The sequence below is a fragment of the Capra hircus genome, chromosome 17 (assembly GCF_001704415.2).
Source record: "Capra hircus breed San Clemente chromosome 17, ASM170441v1, whole genome shotgun sequence".
NCBI lineage: Eukaryota > Metazoa > Chordata > Mammalia > Artiodactyla > Bovidae > Capra > Capra hircus.
In genome coordinates, this window is record NC_030824.1 from 64896545 (window position 1) to 64920410 (window position 23866).

General features: G+C 43.7%; 1 pseudogene; it reads left to right on the forward strand.

Moving 5' to 3' along the window:
• LOC102170899 lies at nt 22557–23284 on the forward strand (annotated as a pseudogene).

Below are 23866 nucleotides of genomic sequence, written 5' to 3' on the forward strand. Positions count from 1 at the left end.
ATGCCTGTGTAACTAAAGCTGAATGGTTGAGGAAGGGGTGGTAGGGGGTGAGGTACCATAAGATTCAGAGGACTGTATCCTGCAGGGCTTTCTAAGGCAGGGGAAAGCCTCGGGGTCCTCTGAGTGGATTGGGAAGACAAGGAGTTCTCACTGAGCAGAGAAATGATTATTCAAGAGGATTATTCTGGATGTTTCATAGAAAATAGACACCCAGGAGGCAAAAGTTAAAATAAGAGACCAGTTAGGAAGCTACAGCTACAAAAATCCAGGCATCAGAAGAGAGTGGCTTGGCGGAAGATGGCAGGCGGAGGTGGTAACATGTGCTCTCCTTTTGGTCACGTGCTGAAGGAAGAGCCCAGAGAACTGGCTCCCAGGTGGGATGTGGGGCCACCCCACAGGTCCGCTTTCCCGGAGCCGCTGCCTGGGTGCACAGACATCTCTGTCATTGCAGCCCTGCCGGCTCCTGTCCTGATAACAAGTTCTCGACACCACACCATGGACCGAACTTGGGTTGGCTTTTGCCCAGGCTGGCGTTGCCCTGGGCACCTAGATAGCATTTGCTGGGGCACAGGAGCATTATTTTGCTGCCCTTCTGTTTGCTGAGACTCGACTTCTTGCTGCGCTTGCCTGGAGTTCCTGCTGGTGTCCTGCTGCTCTCTTGGATCCAGGAACAGCAAGGGTCTGTATCTCCCCACACCACAATCTCACCGTGTCCATGATTCCTCCACCAGCGCCTCAGATTCTGAGATCATGTATCACTTTCCTCCCAATGCTTCTCCAGCTGCTTCATGTTAGACTCAAGTTATGATTTTCATACTGGCATTTTTGTTTTCTTGCTTCCAGAAAACAAGCAGCCAGCAGCAAAAATTATCCTTGTTCGAGTACATGTTGGGGGCTTCCCAGATAGTGCTAGTGGTAAAGAACCTGTCTGCCAGTGGAGGAGACATAAGAGACATGAGTTCGATCCCTGGGAGGGATCCTGAGGAGGGCATAGCAACCCACTCCAGTTCTCTTGCCTGGAGAAGCTCATGGACAGAGGAGCCTGGCGGGCTACAGTCTGTAGGTTTGCACAGAGTTGGACACGACTGAAGTGACTTAGCATGCACGCAGGTACATTTTCATCATGCCGCCATCCCTTTCAGATTCCTGCTTGGCTTTCAATTCTTCCTACCCTGATCTCCTCAAGTTCTCGCCACATCCTTTTTCATCATCAGCAGGTGTCCATATAATTTTCGATTCACTCTGGCAAACCACTCTAAGAACTAGCACGCACCCTAAGACTAGATGCCTTGCAGCTGGTCCTGACTGGTCAGGAGAAGACTTCCACACATATGATGACAAGAAGGCAAATCAAACCATGCAAGTATGAAGTCTGAATTGAGAGGTTTCCCTTGTTCCCATGATCTGATTGCCCATGTCCAGCACTGGAGATCTGATCATCATAAGCGTCATCGTACCGGTGAGTATCAGTGGGAGAGGTAACTCTTCCTTCACTTTCTTTCTTAGTGATCATTCATGAATTGGTGTGTTAATCATTTATGCAATGCACCAAATATTTCTATGCTTCAGATACACAGAAAAAGATTGCACTTCCTGCCTTCTTTCTGGTTGGATGGAGCAATATGGGTAATTCTGGTCAATGACTTGAGAGCAGAAGTAATATTTACAGTTTTTGAGCCAGTGCATTTAATTGCCAGGAAAAGACTTTACAGCCTTCTTTCCTTTCATGATGACTTCAGCTTTTGAGATGGTGGCCTGGGTCACTCAACTCAGTGGAGCAGAGTCCTGTGGCAACCTGTGATGGATGGGCAACGGGACTGAGAAATCCTTGTTTTGGCCACTGAAATTTTGGGGTTGTTTATTACTGCAGCATCACATACCTTATCCTGCCTAATGTCTTCAGATCAACTCTCCATGATAGTTACTTGAGAACAGGACCTCAGGCAAATGAAGGTTTGGCTAGGTGTAAAGGACAAACCTAAATTAGATCATGGTCACTGGGTTCTAAGAATGACGGTCCTAGCAAAGACAACGAGGTTACATGCAGAGAAAATAGGACTCAGGGCAGAGCAGAGCAATAGCTAAAGTTTGTGTAAGATCAGTGACAGAAAAAAGATGCAGTGATCTCTGCCCAACACACGCCCTAATGCTAGGTGCCTTGCAGTGAGCATTGCATGTGGTCGGGAGGGGACTTGCACACACATATGACAAGAAGGCAAGGCCAGGGGTCTGGCTGCCTCCGTCTCATCACCTCCAAAGAGGATGGCTACCCCATTCACTCTGGTCCATGGTGGCCATTCAGATGAGTGATCGTGAACAACATCTGGGAGGAGGCCCTGCCAGGCCAGAAGAACTCAACAGAGCCTGATGCTATGTAAGAGCCAGCATGTCAAAGCAATGATTTCCAGCTTCCTGTAGTTACCATTAGTGAAATTGCACTGTCTGCTTCTAGGACCGCCCTTGCCAGGATCAGCGTTTCCCTGGGTTGAACTTTGCAGGGAGGAGGAGTTGGGGGAGGTAGCTGCCCTGTGCCTTCCTCCCTTTTGTGTGGAGCCTGAAAAAGAAGCCCGCTGTTTAGAAAGGTGCTTTGGTTTTAATTGGCAGGAGGTGGCTTGTGAGGATCTCCAGTTTTCTCCTTGTGTTATGATTTTGTGACAGTGTGAAGTCAATCTTAGAGCAGTTACAGCTCTCTTGAGCTGTCAGCATCTCAGAGACTTCAACTCTGATTAAAATACATGACTAAAAAAATTACCATAATCCAGAGACAGGAGTGAAGAAAAAGCTGAAATAATACTGACAACAATGTGCCAGTTAAGAGGCTATTTAGTGCCTTCCTTCAACACAGGCGAGTCTCCTCAGAGTTGCCCCTGATAGAGCCAGGGCCTTGTTAATGCACGTGACAGGGCAGATACACCTGGAGGAGGAAGACGTACGCTCAGTGCCCACTGGTTAATTTGTTTGCTAGAAGTTCTGTGAGTGGCACCAAGGAGAAGCCATCGATGTGATCTCTGCTCTGAACCAGCGTGATTAAGAGACCAGCCAGGAATGGAACTCTAGATCTTAGTCCAATGATCCAACATGTCCAATGACTTGCCTAACCCCAATGAACACTGCTCTTGAAGCCTCTCACCACCTCAAAAATCACCCTAAGTTGTCCCTTTTGCCACCGGAGCCATCCAGATCATCCAGAGCCTCCAAAATCAGAGCGCCCAAACCATCCAGGACATTTCCTCTATCCACTCTACCCCGACTTTGCCGTCTGTATAACGCTGCATACTCAGGTCTCGTTTTCTTGGGGCCTCTCTAGGTGACCCCAGCTACTTGATAAGCTAACTTGTTAATACTCTTAATGGTTTAAGATGTTATCCTCTCCAGCTCTGTCTATTTGCATCTTAACAGGGACCTTTCAGCTTGAAGCCAAAGGTGTTACTGTTTGGAATTTAGGGCATACAACAAAAGGCTGGTGGGGGGTGGCATTTGGAAGCAGGAAGCTGTCTGGGGGACACTTTAATCACACCAGGTAAGTAGTTCTTTCCTTTGCCTCGGCATGCAGGCAAGCAATTCAACCCCCTATTTGCAGTTTGGGACTCTGCACTGCTCCAGTTCCTTACAGTCAGATACAATTATACTGCTTTCAGTCGCTCTTCCTTTACTGAAGTCTACGCATTGCACTGTTTGTTGGTTTTCTCTCTCCAGACTTATTGTACACAGGTTCCTCACAGTACATTTGAATATGTTTGTGGGACACACAGAAACCTGTCATTTAAACAGTACAGGGAGTCATGTGAAAATTTCCCTAAGATGGGAAAGGAAACAATCACCCAGGTCCAGGAAGCACAGAGTTCTGTACAGGGTCAACTCAAGGAGAAACACACCAAGACACATAGGAGTCCAATTGACAGAAATTAAAGACCAAGAGAAGATATTAGAAGCAACAAGGGAAAAGCAATAAGTAACATGCAAGGGAATCCCCATAAGACTATCAGCTGATTTTTTCAGCAGGAACTCTGCAGGCCAGAAGGTAGTGATGGAAGGGAATACAACCAGGAATACCCAGCAAAGCTTGTATTTCAGATTTGATGAGGAAATCAAAAGCTTTACAGAAAAGCAAAACCTAAAAAGAATTCAGGACCTCCAAGCCACCTTTACAACAAATACTAAAGGAATCCCTGTAAGCAGAAAAGGCCGCTACTAGAAAGAAGAGAATTACAAAATGGGAAAGCTTGTTGGGAAAGGCAAATGTACAGTAAAGATATGAAATCATCTACACATAAATACGATATCGAAGTCAGTAAAGAGAGTAAAAACACAGGGTATTTTAAATGCATTTGAAATTCAGATATCAGCAGCTTAAAACATAATTATATATATAAAATATAGTATATATATATATTGCTATACCAAAGCCTCTTGTTAATCACAAACCAAAAATCTATAATAGATATACACTCAAAAAAGAAAAATGAGGGACTTCCCTGGTGGTCCAGGGGTTAAGACTTCATGCTTCCACCACAGGGAGCAAGTTTTGATCCCTGGTTGGGGAACTAGGGTCCTGCATGTCACATGGTGTGGCCAAAAAGAGAAAAAAGAAAATGAGCCCAAACAGAACACCAAGATTGTCATCAAAGAGAAGAGAAAAGATTAAAAAAAAATCTAATAACAAATCCAAAACAGTAAAATGGCAATAAGAAGGCATATCAATGATTGCCTTAAATGTAAAGGGATTAAATGTGCCAATCAAAAGACACGGACTGGCTGAATGGATACAAAAACAAGGCCTGTATCGATGCTGTCTACGAGAGATCTGCTTCAGGTCTGGAGACACATACAGACTGAAAGTGAATGAAAATCACTTGAATGCAAATGAAAATCAAAAGAAAGCTGGAGTAGCAGTACTTAAATCAGACAAAATAGGCTTTAAAATACCGATTGCTACAAGAGACAAAGAAGGACACTACATAACAATCAAAGGATCCATCCTAGAAGAAGATAGAGCAATTGCAAATTTTTATGCACCCAACATAGGAGTACCTTAATATACAAGGGAAATGTTAACAGACATAAAAGGAGAAACTGGCAGTGACACAGTAACAGTGGGTGACTTCAAACTCCTTATATCAATGCACAGATCATCCAGACAGAAAACCAATATGGAGACATAGGCCTTAAATGACACATTAGACCAATGAATTCTATTGATATTTATAGAGCATCCCATCAAAAAATAGCAGAATATACATTCTTTTCAAGGGCCCACGGAACATTCTCCAGGATAAATAACATGCTGGGTCATAAAAGAGGCCTTGGTAAATTGAAGAGAACTGAAATCATCTTAAGCATCTTTTCCAAAACTACTGCTATCAGATTAGAAATCAGCTATAAGAAAAAAAACTGTAAAAGACACAATCACGTAGAGGCTAAACAATATGCTACCAAGCAACCAACGGAAAAGATTAAATTAAATTTTCAAAGAGAAAATTAAAAAAAAATCTAGAGACAAGTGGAAATGAAAACATGATGATCCAAAACCTGTGGGATGCAGCTAAAGTAGTTCTAAGAGAGAAGTTTATAGTGATACAGCTTACCTCGGGAAACAAGAAAAATCTCAAATGAACGACCTACTCTTATACCTAAAGCACCTAGAGAAAGAACAAACAAAACCTAAAGTTGGCAGAGGGAAAGAAAATACAAAGATTAGAGCAGAAAGAAATGAAACAGATGAAGAAAACAATAGAAAAGGTCCATGAAACGCAAAGCTGCTTCTTTGAAAAGATAAGCCAAATTGATAGATCTTGAGCCAGACTCATCAAGAAAAAAATGAAGAGGGCCCAGATTAATAAAACTAGAAATGAAAAAGAAGTTACAGTATATCCCACAGAAATACAAACTACCATAAAAGACTATTTCAAGGCCAATAAAAGGAAAACCCTAGATGAAATGGATAAATTCTTTGAAAGATACAATCTCCCAAGACTTAGCCAGGAAGAAATAGAAAATATGAACAGACCAGTTTCAAGTACTTTCAATACTGTCATTGAATCTGTGGTTTTAAAACTCCCAACAAAAGTTCAAGAGCAAATGACTTCATAGGCAAATTCTACCAAACATTTAGATTACAGTTAACAGCTGTTCTTCTGAAACTATTCCAGAAAATGGCAGAGGAAGAAACACTTCCAAACTCATTCTATGAGACAACCACCATCACTCTGATACCAAAACCAGACAAAGATACTACAAAAAAGATAATTATAGGACAACATCACTGCTGAACATAGGTGCAAAAATTCTCAACAAATATTAACAAACCAAATTCAAAAACAATACGTTAAAAGGGTGCAAACACCATGCCAAGTGGGATTTATCCTAGGAATGAAAAGATTTTTCATTATCCACAAAATCAAACAATCACATCAACGAACTGGACAAAAAAACAAAATTATCTCAATAGATGCAGAAAAAGCTTTTGATAAAAATTCAACATCCATTTATGATAAAAAAAAAAGAGCTCTTCATAAAATGGACATAAAGGGAACATTCCTCAATATAATAAAGGCCATGTGAAAAACCCACAACTAAAATCATACTTACTGGTGAAAAGCTGAAAGCACTTCCTTCAGGATCAGGGACAAGAGAAGGATGTCCACTCTCACAACTTTTATTAGATATGATTTTGGCAATCCTAGCCACAGCCATCAGAGAAGAAAAATAAGTAAAAGGGATCCAACTTTGAAAGAAGTAAAAATGTCAGTGTTTGCGAATAACATGATACTATGTACAGAAAAAATCCTATAGTCACTTCTAGAAAACCACTAGAGTTCATCAATGAATTCAATAAAGTTGTAGTATACAAAATTAATACACAGAAATCTATTGCATTTCTATACACTAACAACAAAATATCAGAAAGAGAAATAAATAATCCCATTTATCATCACATTGGAAAAAAAAAACAAAACAAACCTAGGAATAAACCAACCTAAGGAGGCAAAAACCTGTATTCTGAAAACTATAAGATGCTGATGAAAGAAACTGAAGACCACAAAAACCAATGGAAAGATATACTATGTTCTTTAGTTCAGTTCAGTTCAGTCGCTCAGTCGTGTCCAACTCTTTGCGACCCCGTGAATCGCAGCACGCCAGGCCTCCCTGTCCATCACCATCTCCCGGAGTTCACTCAGACTCACGTCCATCGAGTCAGTGATGCCATCCAGCCATCTCATCCTCTGTCGTCCCCTTCTCCTCCTGCCCCCAATCCCTCCCAGCATCAGAGTCTTTTCCAATGAGTCAACTCTTCTCATGAGGTGTCCAAAGTACCGGAGTTTCAGCTTCAACATCATTCCTTCCAAAGAAATCCCAGGGCTGATCTCCTTCAGAATGGACTTGTTGGATCTCCTTGCAGTCTAAGGGACCCTCAAGAGTCTTATCCAACACCACAGTTCAAAAGCATCAATTCTTCAGCGCTCAGCTTTCTTCACAGTCCAACTCTCACATCCATACATGACCACAGGAAAAACCATAGCCTTGACTAGATGGACCTTAGTTGGCAAAGTAATGTCTCTGCTTTTGAATATGCTATCTAGGTTGGTCATAACTTTTCTTCCAAGGAGTAAACGTCTTTTAATTTCATGGCTGCAGTTCTTGGATTGGAAGAATCATTATTGTTAAACTGACTATACTATCCAAGAAAATCAACAGATTTAATGCAACCTCTGTGAAATTACCATTAGCATTTTTCACAGAACTAGAACAAAATTTTTTAAAACGTGTGGAAACACAAAAGACCCCTAAGAACCAAAACAATCTTGAGAAAAAATAATGGAGCTGGAGGATTCAGGCTCCTTGGCTTCAGACTGTACTACAAAGCTACAGTAATCAATACAGTATGGTGCTGGCACAATAACAGACAAATAGATCAATGTAACAGGATAGAAAGTCCAGAAATAAACCCACATATCTATGGCCAATTAATCTACAAAAAAAGAAGCAAGAATATACAATGGAGAAAAGAAAGTCTATTCAATAAGTGGTGTTGGGAAAACTGGATAGCTACATGTAAAAGAATGAGATTAGAACATTCTCTAATGCCAGATACAAAAATAAACTCCAAGTAGATTAAAGACCTAAATGTAAGACTGCATACTATAAAACTCCTAGAGGAAAACAGGCAGAACACTCTTTGACATAAATTACATCAATATCTTTTTGGATCTGTCTCCTAGTGTAATGGAGATAAAAACAAAAATAAACAAATGGGACCCAGTTAAATTCAAAAGACTTTGTTCAGCAAAGGAAACTATATATAAAACAAAAAGACAACCTACAAAATGAGAGAAAAGGATAAGACTGACAGGGATTTATTTTCAAAATACACAAATAACTCATACAGCTCCACATTTAAATTAAAAAAAAAAACACAGCAATTAGAAAATAAGCAGAATATCTAAATAGACATTTCTCCAAAGAAGACATACAAATGGCCAACAGGCACATAAAAAATGCTCATTCAACATCACTAATTACTAGAGAAAAGCAAATAAAAACTACAATGAGATATCACTTCACTTAGGTCAGAAAGTCCATCATCAAAAAGTCTACCCTTGGAGCGGGCATAGAGGAAAAGGAATCATCCCATACTCTTGATTGGAATGTAAATTGGGTACAGTCACTACGGAGGATAGCATAGAGGTTCCTTAAAAAAACTAAAAATAGAATTAACATATGATCCTGCAATTCCATTCCTGAGCATATGTCTGGAGAAAACGATAATCTGAAAAGATACCTGCAGTACTATTTGCAATAGTCAAGACAGGGAAGCGACTTCAGTCCCCAACGACTGAAGATGCCTAAAGATAATGTAGTATATACATATGATGGAATACTACTCAGCCATAATAAAGAATGAAACAACGCCATGTGTGGCAACATGGCTACACTAGAGATTACCATACTTAACGAAATAAGCTACACAAAGAAAAACAAATATTGCATGGTATTGCTTATATGTGGAATCTAAAAAAAAAAGATGCAAATAAACTTATTCTCAAAACAGAAGTAGACTCACAGATACAGAAAACAAACATGGATACCAAAGAGGGAGTAAATTAGGAGTTGGAATTAGCATGCGTATATATAAAGTAGGTAACTAACAAGGATGTACTATATAGCACAGGGGAAAAGAATCTGAAAAATGAATATATATACTTATCTATAGTTTTATTGATTTTCGTCCTCTCCATTTTTTTCTTGAAGGGTCTGGCTAAAGGTTTATTTAAAAAAAAACCCAAAACATAAACAAAAATATTCACAAAGGGCTCTGTGATAAGTGGAAAATTTTTGCAGAGAAATTTGGCAAATGAGTGTCAAAAGTTATAGACATAGCAAAAAAAGTAATGGTAAACAGCAGGGAGAGGGGTGAGGGATGGGCAAAGACAGGAGTATGGGATAAAGAGATACAAATCATTATGTATAAAATAGCTATGAGGATGTACTGTATAACACAGGGAATACAGCCAGTATTTTGTAGTACCTATTAATGGAATATAACATTTGAAGATTATGAGTCACTATGTTGTACACCTGTAATTTATGTAATATTGTCATGAACTGTACTTCAATAAATTTTTTTAAGTATCAGAAGTCTTAAAAATGTGCATGTTCTTGACTCAGCAATTTACATCTAGGAATTTATTCTAAGACATCAGAGGTGTTCATAAAATTTATGGCTAAGTACATATGAGGATATTAATCAGAGCATTTTCACAGAAAATATTAGAAATAATTCACAGGGACTACCCTCATGGTCCAGGGGCTAAGACTCTGTGCTCCCAATGCAGCAGACCCAGGTTTGATCCCTGGTGAAGGAACTAGATCCCACACACTGCAGCTAACAGTTTGCATGCCATTAACTAAGACGTGGTGCAGCCAAATAAACAAATAAATACTAAAAAAATGAAATAATTCACATAATGGATTAATAAATGGGTATTTATTAATAAATGGGTATTATATATAAATGGGTAATCATAAACTAGAAACCTAGAATTTAGCCATTTAAAATTCCTATCTTAGAATAATTAATGGCACGGTAAAATGCTCACAATATATTTTTGCTTAAAATGAAGGTAGGTTACAAGATAGAGTGAGTTTAATATAAATTTTGGAAAACATACAATATAGGTATGGAAAAAAGATCAGAAGGGCATACACCAAAATGTTAACAGTGGTTATCTCTGAGGGCTTGTAGGAGTGATTTAAAATTTCTTCCTTACATTTCAAATTGTCAATGAGTTATTATTTTATAACCAGAAAAAGGTAATTAAAGAAGATAAAACTCATTTGTTCAAAAATTCAGTATGACAAACCTACTAAGTCATATGACATGTAGGAAGGCTTGGTAAACTATGACGACCCCTGGTAAAGACTGTTGGGACAGCATAGGAGAACGTTGCTGTTTAGCTGCTAAGTTGTATCCAGCTCTTTTATGACCCCATGGACTGCAGCCTGCCAGGCTCCTCTGTCCATGGAATTTCCCAGGCAAGAACACTGGAGTAGGTTTTATTACTTAGCTGCAGCAAGGCTGATGGATTAGGCTATGATTACCATTGAAAATAGCTTGTTGTACTCTCATATTCCTAGAGGAGGGGACATGCCACGCTCCAGGGGCTGCACGGGGAGGCACCAGGGTTAGTCCGGAAGGAGAAGGGGAAAACTTGGACAAGAGTCTTTTCTGGTACGCGTGAAAGAATTGGTGAAGTAGGGTAGTTCGACTTAGGATTGGGTGGTTTGAATGATTTCAGTGGGCTCTGAGGCACAGCGGCTGCCCCTAGTTTTCTAATTCTTGGCTCTGGTGTGATCAGGGCAGGTGTTTAGTGGCCCAGCACATGAGCCCTGAGTATGAGCACCCTCTAAAGGAGGTGGATGGGAGTTTGGGCTCTGGATTAGTTGGTTTCCATACGAAAGGTGTGGAGCCCTTTATAATCCCTAAGAGTTGGCTATTCCGGGGAGGGGCAGTCTTTCTGTCGTCAGCATCAAAAATGAAGAATAAAAAGACAAGATTAATATGTTGGGCAAATGAGCAATTCTGACTTTTATCACCTCTATAAGGAAAAGGGTCAGATCCTTGGCATATCACACAATCCTTGCCAACCTCCGTTTTATAGAATCATAGTTGTATTTGTTTTTTGGTTATCTACTCCTATATGACAAACTGCACCCCCCACCCCACCCTCCCTCCGCAACTTAGTTATTAAGACCAACAATCGCTCTACTTGCTTGTGATTTTGCCGTTAGGCTGTGTTCAACTGGGTGCTTGTTTTGCTGGCCTTGTGTGACTACACTGAGCTAGCCAGGCAGCTCGGGTTGGCAAAGTTGGGATGCTGGAACGGCTGGGTCTCTCTCTTTCTTTCTTTCTCTCCTTGGGAGCTCAGGACATCCTCTCCAAATGAACACTCCAGCAGAAAAGCCAGACATCTTACCTAGCACCTCAGGCCTCCCAAAACTGCAGAAATGGGAGTTGCCAGGGCTTCGTAAGGCTTGGTCCTAAAACAGAACCACACCTTACCTGCCACATTCTCTTGATGAAAGAAAGCCACAGGTTTCGCCCAGATTCAGTTGGAGGGGAGTAGACAGGGTATGAATTCCAGGACATGGGCTCATGAGGAGGGATGTGCTATAGGCCCATCAATGTAATGAACTGTCAGGAGAGGTGAGACAGGGCATCCATCCTAGCAGTCCTTTAGAGACTCCAGAATCTTAGAGTCATTGAGCCCCAGTCAGTGAGGACACAGTGATCCCAGTGATCACACCATCCGCAAGGGCTGTCTGAATGTTCTGGGCTCTCTCCTGAAGAACGGGCAAGATAAGGAACCACACTTGTTTTACAATGAAAGGAAACTTGGAAAGGTAGATACCAGTTTTCAATGAGCAGGCCTCAAAAAACGAAGTTTTGCTGTATTTTTAGACAAAGCATACCACGTCGTGACTGATCAAAGAGTCAATGGAAAGCCTTGATGGGACGACCAGACGGCTACTTATTTGAATTCACTTCAGCCAACAGAAAAGTGTTTCTTTTGCTTTATAGGCTTTTAATAGAAGAAAGCGTTTTGTGAAACTGAATAATCTCTCTCTAAAGAAATGAAAGAAATCCTGGGAAGCAGCAAGATTCATGAGTTTTGCTAAATGCCAAACTTCCTCCTAGACTTTACTTTTCTTCAAAAAAAAAAAAAAAAAAAAAAGAAGAAGAAGAAGAAGTCTCTGGACTACTGTGATTGCTCTAAATCCCTAGGTTGGAATTTAGACGCAAAGGGTAGTTTGCTCAGCTGAATTTTCTGAGCACTTTCTCAGAAATGGGTCTGATTTCTTCAAGAAGAACCAGCTCAGACTCTCCCAACACAGCGCCTCTAATGGCAAAGGAAAAGAATGCAGGACCCAAATCCTTTTTAGTTCTAAATGTACTTGCAAACACATTTCCTAGCATTCTCCTTTTAATCTTTAAAATGTATGCTAATTTTCCCTTCTGTTTCATTATATATTCATTGTTGATTTAAAATGAAAGTTAATGTTTTAGATTATTCATTACTCACCCCAGGGATGACCAAGGGTATCTCTTCTCTGATTTCCCTCTACTTACTTACTGGATAATTGTCTCTTTTGTTTTACATTAGATTATTATTTAGCAAATATTAAGTCCTTCCTTTTGACTTCCAGGGGAAGGCTAGATGTTCCTACGTCCATCTTATTCAATATTTTCTGAATTCTAAGTTTATCCCTTCTTGCACACTCTTCCTCAGTTTTAGGGTAAACACTGGAGTTCTCCATCTTTATCATCCCATTGACTAGCTCTGAAACATGCAAAAAAAAAAACCCCTGTTTTTCTCGAGTCTGGGGTCATGCTATATCTTGCTTGGAATTTTTCTTAGTTTGGGCTGCTATAAAAAGGTACCAAAGATTGGGTGGTTGGAACAGCAGACATTTATTTCTCACAGTTTTACCGGTCAGGAAGTCCTAGGTGAAGGTGCCGGCAGATTTGGTCCCTGGTGAAAGCCCTCTTCCTGTCTTATAGACGGCTGCCTTCTTGCTGCATCTGAACAGGGTAGAGAGCGAGTGCTCTGGTGCGTCTTCCTCTGCCTGCAAGGGCACTAGTTTAACCAGAAGGGCTACACCCTCATCATTGCCAGAAACCAGCCTTAGCAGGAAACTCCTTTGTCCTGTCACTTTTGCAGAGCTATGTTGTAACTAATCTTAAACCAGGCACCCCATGTTCTACTCATCTCTGGCCCTAGCACACCTTTCAAATCTTTTGATCACACAATACCTTGTCTAACCTGTTGGATCTTTCCATAGTTCAAATAAGCAGAAACAAAGAATTAATAGATGACCAGATCTCTTCCCTAACTTCTCCCTTCAGTAATCCTGCAAACCATGTGAACACAATAATATCTAAAGAAAGACCACAAGAAATTGATGAGTCTACACGCAGTGGGAAATGGCAGCCAGTCTGACCCCCTATCTCAATGATTAACTAAAATCAGTTCCCCTTTTCCCTTTAAAACTTTCCTGGCTGAGCAGAATCCTGGGAGTCGGTTTTGGGGGACATGAGTCCATCTTCTCCCTAGATTGCCAGCATTCTAATTAAAAGCAACTTTCCTTTTACCAACAACTGCCTCTCAGGTGTGGATTTTTGTGTTGAGGAGCCAGACTGAGTTCAGTAGCATCGTGAACTCATGGAAACCTAATTATCTCCCAAAGGCCCTACCTCCTAATATTACCATTTGAGGGATAGGGTTTCAAGATATGAATTTGGAGGAGACCCAAACATTCAGTCCATAGCAGGCTCTTACACTGATGTCTTAACTGGTCCCCTTCACCTTCAGTCTCTTTTACATAGTTTTCAATTTGTCTCCCTAAAATGCAGAAAGGGCGCATCACTTGCTAATGTAGTACGTTTCAATATTCTCTGACTTATTGAGTCACGCTACTGACATTTGCAGCAGGTCAGAATCAGGCCCCTCCCAACTCTTCCATTTCACCTCCAGTTATGTCTCCTCCCTTCCACCCTCTCTGCTTTGCTAAGACTCTTTCCTCTAACCCCATCTGCTTGGCAAGGCAAATGCTGCTCATTCTTTCTGGCCCAGCTCAAATGCGATAGCTTTTGAGAAGTCCTTGGTGGCTCAGATGGTAAGGCGTCTGTCTATAATGCGGGAGACCTGGGTTCAATCCCTGGGTTGGGAAGATCCCTTGGAGAAGGAAATGGCAATCCACTCCAGTACTATTGCCTGGAAAATCCCATGGACAGAGGAGCCTGTAGGGCTACAGTTCATGGGGTCGTAAAGAGTCGGACACGACTGAGTGGCTTCACTTTCACTTTCACTTCCACTTCCTCCCCAGGCAGAATCAATCATTCCCTTGTCTTGTTATTTATAGGTAAGTGTTTCTTAATGCTGGTTGCATATTAAGATCATCTGGTTCTCCAAAGGATCTATACACACACACACACACATAGATATACACACATAGAACAAGACATTCACTCACAGGATCACGAGGGCTGACAAGTCTGAATCACTGTGGTCAGCAAGCTGGAGACCCAGGAGAGCCAATGGTGGGGTTCAGGTCCAAAAGCCAGCAGACTCAAGATCGGGAACGAGCTGATGTTTCAGTTCAAGTTTAAAGACAGGGAAAAAAAAAAAAAAACGTCCTAGCATGAGGAACCAGGCTGGAGGAATTTTCTCTTATTTAGGTGAGGGTCAGAATTTTTGTTTTATTCAGACCTTCAGCCCTCACAGAAACACCAGAATGATGTTTGACCAAATATCCAGGTACCCTGTGGCCCAGTCATGTCAGTACATAAAATTGACCATCATACCTGGGGAACTATTAAAAAATACAAATACTGCTGGTCCCATCCCCGGGGCTTTAGTTTCACTGGTCAAGAGTAGAACCTAGGCATCAATATATTCAAGGTTTTAAACTTCTTTCTTGCGTGAGTGGAGAAAGCCAAGTAAGTTGCTCATATATACACCTGTTATAGACAGTGGGACCTTTGAGGGCAGGAAAGGTCTTTACTCCTGGTTACCTCAAAACCTGCCTCCATGGTAGCTAATACTAGATACGGAATTATTGTTTTTCTTAGTTGCTAAGTCGTCTCTGATTCTTTGTGACTCCATGGACTGTAGCGTTCCAGGCTCCTCTGTCCTCCACTAACTCCTAAAGTTTGCTCAAATTCATGTCCCACTGGATTTGCTATCTAACCATCTCATTCTCTGTTGCCCACTTCTTTTGCCTGCAGCCTTTCCTAACTGAATTGATGCTTCAAGCTTAATTGGACCACAATATAGTATCACTACTGTAGTCTCACTACAGCTATAGGTTGAATCACTGCTTAGTCACTTGATCTTGTCTGACTCTCTGTCTCTCCATGGACTGTAGCCAGCCAGTCTCCTCTGTCCATGGAATTTTACAGGCAAGAATAAATACTGGAAATTGGTTGCTATTTCCTACTTCAGGGGATCCTCCCAACCCAAGGGTTGAACCCGAGTCTCTTGTGTCTCCTGCGTTGGCAGGTGGAATTCTGTATCATTGGCACCACCTGAGAAGCCCACACGTTGAATTATGTCCCCCCAAAAGATTTGAGACCTTTGAAATCCAAGTGATTTTGTGATATATATTGCAAGTCTCTTGAACAGTTTTCTGGAATGGATCATCTGAACTGGTCTCATTCAGAAGCTATCCATAAATCCACTAGAAATTAATAAGCAGGCACCTGGATTATCAATTCATCCTTTCTTCCCCAGAGCTTGATCGACTCAGGATCTGTTGGAGGAAGTTCAGGATGAACCTGTGGGCTTGGGTGTCCCATCAAGGTCACCGAGAGGCTCGGCTGGCTCAGCCATCTGCCCCTCACTCTTTGACATCTCTTCAAATTAAACACCACGCCCTGTGGTAAAATTGCTCCTGCTTTATAAATAGCAGACTTGGCTGGAGTTGCACTGAAAATGCTACAGAGGAAGGCTGTCAGAGAGAAGAAAAAGGAAAGGCCACAGACGCAAGGGCAAATTTCTTGGTCAGAGGACTCCAGTCTCTAAGCGCTCTCTGTGTAAGGGAGGTGTCCCCGGAGGCTCTCCCCTCACAGCTCTTTTGACTGTTTTCTTTTTAGATTTTTTTTTTTTTAATGTGGACCATTTAAAAGATCTTTATTGAGTTTGTTACAATACTGATTTTATTTTACCTTTTGGTTTTTTGGCTCCAAGGCACGTGGGATCTCAGCTCTCCGACCAGGGACTGAGCCCGCACACCCTGCAACGGAAGGTGAAATCTTAACCATGAGGTCCCCAGGGAAGTCCCTGAGACTTAAAGTCTCATCCACCCAAGCAAATGTCCCCCCTTTCCCTCCCCCACTTTTTGCTCCCCTTGACTTTACTTTGGGTCGGGAAATTGCTCCGAGGTTACTTTACGAACAGCACATACGCAGGCCCCTTTCTGTGGCCTCATGGCACGCTTCTCATTTCAGTCACATCACTGCGGAGTTAAAACGGAAACTGGCCACAGGCAACACATTGTCACTGACGCTTTCTGCAGCCACGTCGTTATAATATCATAATGTAGTTTTATGACTGGCTGGCCTACGATTTTAGAGGGCTGCTACAAACCTCGCCTCTGCTCGCAGAGCCTGCTGCTGAGTCTCCTGACTTCACTTTCTTGTTGTCTGTGCTCTTCTCCCTGCCTCTTCAGTCCCGTCCCTGATGGGCACTGCTTCCTCCTGCTCACACACACACACACACACGCCTGCTCTGCCTGCATAGTCCCCGCCCCTCCCTGCAGGCCACGCGCTATACCAGCCTTTAAATCCAGGTCCTCTCTGTGCACTGTGGTGGCAAGTCAGACAGGGAGGCTGTGCCCAGGGACAAGGGTTCTCAGCACCACTGAGAGGCTCACCTGGTCCCTGATCCTTCCATCTCTGGAAAAGCTGCACGTCACTGGTGGCCCAGGGCATCCTTGGGGGCTACATCTATCAGGCAGGCGCAGGATACAGAGAACCCAGGGGTGGAGCTACTGCTGGGCTCATCTTTCTCACAGGCTGGTTCTTTTTCTTTTCTTAATCTCTGCTCCTCTCCATAGAAGGTGAGGCTTCCAGCATCGGGGGTGACTCTGAGGGTCACTTTGGTGTCTACATGATATACTGCTTGCTTATTTCTCCTTGTCCATAGTTCTCTGGCTGTAAAGCAGGGCAGGAAGGCCAGAGCGTTAGGAGCGCAGCGTTAGGATGGCTTGACTTGCTCTCCCTGCCCCTAACCTGGGCCATCCCCTCTCAGACTGCAGAGGGCTTCTGTACAACCATGTTCCTTCTCTGAGTGATGTCTGGAGTGCAGCAGCCTCAGTACCACCAGGGAGCTAGATCCCCCTGCAGAATTTCAAGCGCTTCCAGAATCAGAATCTCGTTTTAGTGGGATCCCCAGGTAGTTCAGTGTGCCAAATGGTGGGCCTCAGGGCTGTGTTCTGGCCGAGCGGTGTTACACTCAGGTGTGAGCACTCTTGGGGCAGGAGGGTCCAGGGCCCAAGGTGATGTGGAAGGCAAGCCCTTGAGAATGTTTGCAGGCTCACTGTATTTACGGGATATCAACATGTCAGCCTAGCAACCTCTTTATGGGGATAGTTTAATTAGCGCTAATTGCTCTTGGCCTATTGTGTGACTGGAGCAGGATTTGCAGAACATCACCATAATGTAAAACCCTATGAAAGAGTCATTGTCTTTCGAGGCCTCATAACTCTTGCCTGGAAACATCTTTGGGTCTTTGATGCCTCACCCTGATTGTGAATCCTGCCTGCATTTGCGTAATTCTCAGAGGTATCCAGGCACTCCCTTTTTAGGGGGTCAGTTGCATCCAGGTGAAGAGCGACGCTCTGTTATGGGGGTGGCAGTTGGTGAGAATTTGCTTTACAAAGAGAGATGGATGGCTAATGCAGTTTTACTACCCAATTCTGTGCTTTCATGGATTACATAAATTCTGTTGTTGTTGCTATTGCCTTCAGGCCAGTGGATGTATAAAGTTGTTTCCACATTGCTAGGACCCCCATCGCTCCTCCTTTTAGTGCCTGCAGGTTAGGGAGAGGGAGGGGCAGGCTTGAGATCATGGACACCATGATCCATGAAGAACCCTGGCGCCATCAGAGGAAGCTCACGGGACAGTTCCCAGTGACAGGGACCTCTGCAGCCACCACTGACAGGTGAGGAAGGAAGGCAGCTGCTGAGCGGGGGGCCTGCGTGCCTGTGCCAAACCCACATCTGAGATCACAACCACTGGAGGAAAAGCACACATCTGTCTTGTCAACACTGACCTTTGCCTGCCTTGCCCCCTTGCTTACCACCCACCTTGACCTTTCCTCTTAATCTCTCCATTTCCTTTCGTTTGAAAGGGATGTAGGTGTGTTTTGAGCTCATTCTCATTCTGCTTCAATTAACTTCAACAGTAATTTACTTCCCACAGTTACTACCCTCCTAGAGGAGCTGGGCCTCTGAAACGTTCACACCTCAAAATATGGAAAATCATTCCTCAAGGTTTCTTTTCCTCAATGAATCTTCTCTTACTTTGAACTTGGGAAATAATCTCTTGCATGGTTCATGCCTTCCATCTCCTCCCCAATCACGGAGCAACATTGCCTTGCTCAAGACCAAATACTACCCATCTTCCCTGAGTTGGGTTTATTTTTACTCTTGTTGTTTCCTGCAATCTCACTAAAATCCTGTGACGTTAAGTAGGATGGGTATCCTAATGCCTGCATCACAGGTAAAGGAACCAAGGTCAGGGGGCCTCTTTCAGGAAGCAGAACTGGGTTGAGATGAGGACCTCTGGCTTCCTGTCCCCGGCCTTCGTGGGTGCCAAGGGCTGAGTCTTGCTTTCAGGCATGGTGGGAGCAGCGGGGCTGGCCCTCTGCTCAGCCTCGCCCTCAGTCTGCACAGGGAAGGCCAAGATCAAGAGCCTCACTGACACCGCACCCCCTCTTGAGCTTGGTGTGCCATCCTGCTGTGAGCTCGTGCCCCGATGTGTCAGGGGAGACCCCGCTCTTCCACGATCAGCCCGTGACACAAAGGCTCTGCTCCTCTCAGGACTCCGAGTTTGTGTGGTGGTTGGTCTGGGAGGCATGACCCATTTTTCTACACTGAGCAGGCATCTGCCATCTGTGGGCTCTCTCACCCAGATGATTCAAATTCTCTTAAATCCAGTTACACTGTCACTTGTCATTTGTTCTGTGTCCCAGCTTTGCATCATCTGCTAATCTAGAGATCTGAATTTCTGTCATTTCAGTCCTTGCAATCTGTGGATGAATTGACAGAGATTCAGTGATTCCCAGAAAAGAAAGAGAGAAAATGCCTCCCTTCCTCCCACATTTATTAGCGAGCATTTGCCTCGCCTCAAGCCCAGTGCTGGGTGCTGGGGGACAAAGCTGCCCAAGCAGAGATGATTCCTGGCCTCTGGGAGCAAACATGCCAGTGGGCCCATCCCTTAGTGAAACAACACAAAACAGACAAGAAGGAGGTAGCATTGAATGTGAAATCCCTTCCATATCCCACTAGAATTAAGCTCCTGGATGGCTGGTGGGGGGGGGGGGGCTGGGAAAGCCAGTCCTCTTTGCTGATAGATCCCGGCACAGAGCCTGGCACATGCTGGGGCACAGTTCGAAGTTAACTGAGTCTCAGTTTGCATTACTGGCCCCAGTTCCCCCTCTTCCCTATTCACATCCTCACCACAAAATGAGGCAGCTCCCCTAAGGGAGGAGCTACTCCCTGCTGCTTGGCTGTGACCCATGGCGGGCCAGGGAAGTGCGTGACGATGCATGAGTTCCACGAGGAGGCTCCTAAGAGCTGCTTACACATTTCCACTCACTTTTGAGCTCTGTCACTGCCATGAGAAGAGCATATCCTGACTAGGCCCCTGGCCTAAGGAAGCAGAGAGACAGCAGTGCAGATCCAGGCCTGCAGTGTGGAGCGATGGCTCCAGCCTAGCCTTGCCTGTGTTGGCTCAGCCCACCCCCCACCCTGCAGATGCCCAAAAGTCCAGCCAAGACTAGCAGACTGGCTGCAGCTGAGCCTGGCTCACCCATAGATGGGCAAACCACACTACTGCTATTTCAGCCATGGAGATTTGGGATGGTTTGTTATGTGGCATTATTGTGAAAATAGCAAACTGGCGGGCTTCCCTGATAGCTCAGGTGGTAAAGAATCCACCTGCAATGCAGGAGACCCCAGTTCAATTCCTGGGTCGGGCAGATCTGCTGGGGAAGGGATAGGCTACCCACTCCAGTATTCTTGGGCTTCCCTTGTGGCTCAGCTGGTAAAGAATCTGCCTGCACTGCAGGAGACCTGGGTTCGATCCCTGGGTTGGGAAGATCCCCTGGAGAAGGGAAAGGCTACCCACTCCATTATTCTGGCCTGGAGAATTCCATGGAGTCCATGGGGTCACAAAGAGTCAGACACGACTTTCACTTCACTTCACTTCAGCCAGCCGATGACCCTCTCCGTCTGTTACCTGATTTCTTTCCGGGCCTGGAACTCTACGTTGTTATTTATCCTTTTGGTTGTTCTAAAACCAGGGGTTGGCAAACTTGTTCATTAAGGTTCAGATAGTAACTGTTCCCAGCTTCAAGGGCCCACACCATGGTGTCTGTTGCATACTCCCGTCCTCCCTCACTCCCTTCCTCTCTCCCTTCCTTTCCGAGCACATTTTATAAGAGGACCTCTAGCTGATGAAAGGAGCTCTGAGAATCGTCGCGTCTCTGTCAGTTCATCTACAGATTGCAATAAGTAGAACAACAGAGATTCAGATCTCCAGATCAGCAGGAGGTGTAAAGCTGGGATGCAGAATAAATGACCAGTGACAATGAAAATAAATTTAAGAGAATTCACATTTGAATCATTTGGGCCAGAATCTTAATTTGGACTCTTGCTCTGGGCTGCTTTTAATTTGAAGGATAGTAAGTACTAGCTTCAGAATCCCTCTAGTCATTGCTTTCAGCATTTAAAATCAAAACAGAATTAATGCATTATTTAAAAAAATAGGTTCATTTGAATACTAACCAGCCATAAAAAATAAGACGTTGCCATTTGCAGCAACATGGATGGACTTGGAGGGCGTTATACTAAGTGAAATAAATCAGAGCGAGAAAGACAAATACTGTATGATATCATTTATATGTGGTATCTAGAAAATACAACAAACTAATGAATATGACAAAAAGAAGCAGACTCAGATACAGAGAACAAACTAGTGGTTTCCACTGCAGGGGTAGGGGAGTGGGGAGTACAAACTGGTGAGTGTAAGACAGGCTCAAGGGTGCATTATACAACTTGGGGAATAGACTCAGTATATTGTAATAACTGTAAATGGAAAATAACCTTTAAAATTGCATTAAAAATTTAAAAAAAAAAGAAAAGTAGGTTCAATTAAATGGTGGAAAAGCCAAAAGGTACAAAATGGTATACAGTGAAAATTAAGTCACCTGCTCAGTTAAAAAAAAGAAAATTTTTTTGCCACTTAATTTTTTTGATTGAAGAATATTTGCTTTACAAAATGTTGTGGTTTTCTGTCATACATCAACAAGAATCAGCCATGTCCCCTCCCTCCTGAAACTCCCTTCCATCTCCCTTCCCATCCCACCCTTCTAGATTGTCACAGAGACCCTGGTTGAGTTCCCTGACTCATATAGTAAAGAAAGTGAAAGTGAAGTCGCTTAGTCGTGTCCAGCTGTTTGCGACCCCATGGACTGTAGCTTACCAGGCTCCTCCCTCCATGGGATTCTCCAGGCAAGAGTACTGGAATGGGTTGCCATTTCCTTCTCCAGTGGATCTTCCCGACCCAGGGATCGAACCCGGGTCTGCTGCATTCCAGGCAGACGCTTTAACCTCTGAGCCACCAGGGAAGCCCACTGGCTATCAATTTTACATATGGTACTATAAATTTCCTCGTTATTCTCTCCATGCATCTCACCCTCTCCCTCCTCCCCTTCCCTCGTGTCCGTAGGTCTGTTCTCTATGTCTGTTTCTCCATCGCTGCCCTGAGAAGAAATTCATCAGTACCATCTTTATAGATTCCATATATATGGGTCAGTATATGATATTTATATTTCTCTTTCTGACTTACTTCACTCTGTATAATAGGCTCTATGTTTGTCTACCTCATGAGAACAGACTCGAATGCCTTCCTTCTTAAGGCTGAGGAGTATTCCATTGTATATATGCACCACAGCTTCTTTATCCCTTCATCTGTTGATGGACATCTAGGTTGCTTCCACGTTCTAGCTATTGTAAATAGTGCTGCAATGAACAATGGGCTACATGTGTCTTTTTCAGTTTTGGTTTCCTCGGGGTACATGCCTAGTAGTGGGATTGCTGGGTCAAATGGTGGTTTTATTCCTAGTTTTTTAAAGAATCTCCATTTCCCGGCATGCTGTGGGGGATGGAGTTGGGGAAGACTCCTATGCCCCAGCCTCCCTGACTTCTCCACATCGGTCTGGTCCCACCATGAAGAGGATGGGGGCGGCCAGTGGCCCTGAAGCTCCAGAAAATGGAGACTCTAAAGCAGTGCCTGCTGCGCCGCAACAACAGCTGGGAACATGGCATGGTGGCCTCTTGCCTCAAGGAGCTGAGAAGCACGGCTTGTGACATTCTGGCACCAGTCACTCTGCTCCTGGCAAAAGATGGCACCATAGTGGATGATGATGATTACTTCCTGCCAACACTAAATTTGTGGCATTAGCTGGGAATGAGAAGTGGACACACAACTCAGGTGGAGGTACAGCTTGGATTACCCGAGAGTCCTTTGAAAGAGATGAGACAGATAGTGGGACAGGCTTGAAGTGGAAGAACGTGGCCAGGCAGCTGAAGGAAGACCTATCCAGCATCATCCTGCTGTCCGAGGAGGAGCTCCGGGTGCTCACTGATGTCCCGTGTTCGGAGCCGGCTCAGAAACTCAGCCAAAGTTGTGTGGCAGTCCGGGGGCTCCAGAATACCCTCCAGTAGGTGCTTGATCAGAGAGAAGAAGCCTGTCAGTCCAGGCAGCTCCTGGAACTTTACCTCCAGGCTTTGAAGAAGGAAGGCAGCATCTTGTCGAAGCAGCAAGAATCCAGAGCTGACTTTGGGGACGAGTGGAACACTGTTGACACCAGCGTTAAAGAGAGCTCCTCTAAAGTTATGCCTGCGAGCCAGATCCTCTTGGTGCTGAAGGAGAAATCTGCCCCAGAGCTGAGTTTGTCTAGTCAGCATCTGGAGGTGGGCGAGCACCAGGGACCCTGACCTTTGCAGGGAGACACTTGTATTGGGGTTTTTCACCTCTGCAGACCCTGAATCATAGCTGCCAATTTGCCTATTATTACATGCAAAGCTTCCCTTGTAGCTCAGTTGGTAAAAAATCTGTCTACACTGCAGGATACCTGGGTTTGATTCCTGGGTTGGGAAGATCCCCTGGAGAGGGAAATGGCAACCTACTCCAGTATTCTTGCCTAGAGAATCCCATGGACCATAGCCTATCAGGCTCCTCTGTCCATGGGGGTCACAAGAGTTGGACACAACTTAGTGACTAAACCACCACCATACCGTCTTCCACAGTGGCTGCATCAATTTACATTCCCACCAGAAATGCCAGAGGTTTCCCTTTTCTCCACACCTTCTCCAGCATTTATTGTTTGTAGACTTTTTGATATGGCCATTCTGACTGGTGTAAGGTGGTATCTCATTGTGGTTTTGATATGCATTTCTCTAATAATACGTGATGCTGAGCATCGTTTCATGTCCTTGTTAGCCACCTGTATGTCTTCTTTGGAGAAATGTCTGTTTAGGTCTTTTCCCCACTTTTTGAATTGGGTTGTTTGTTTTTCT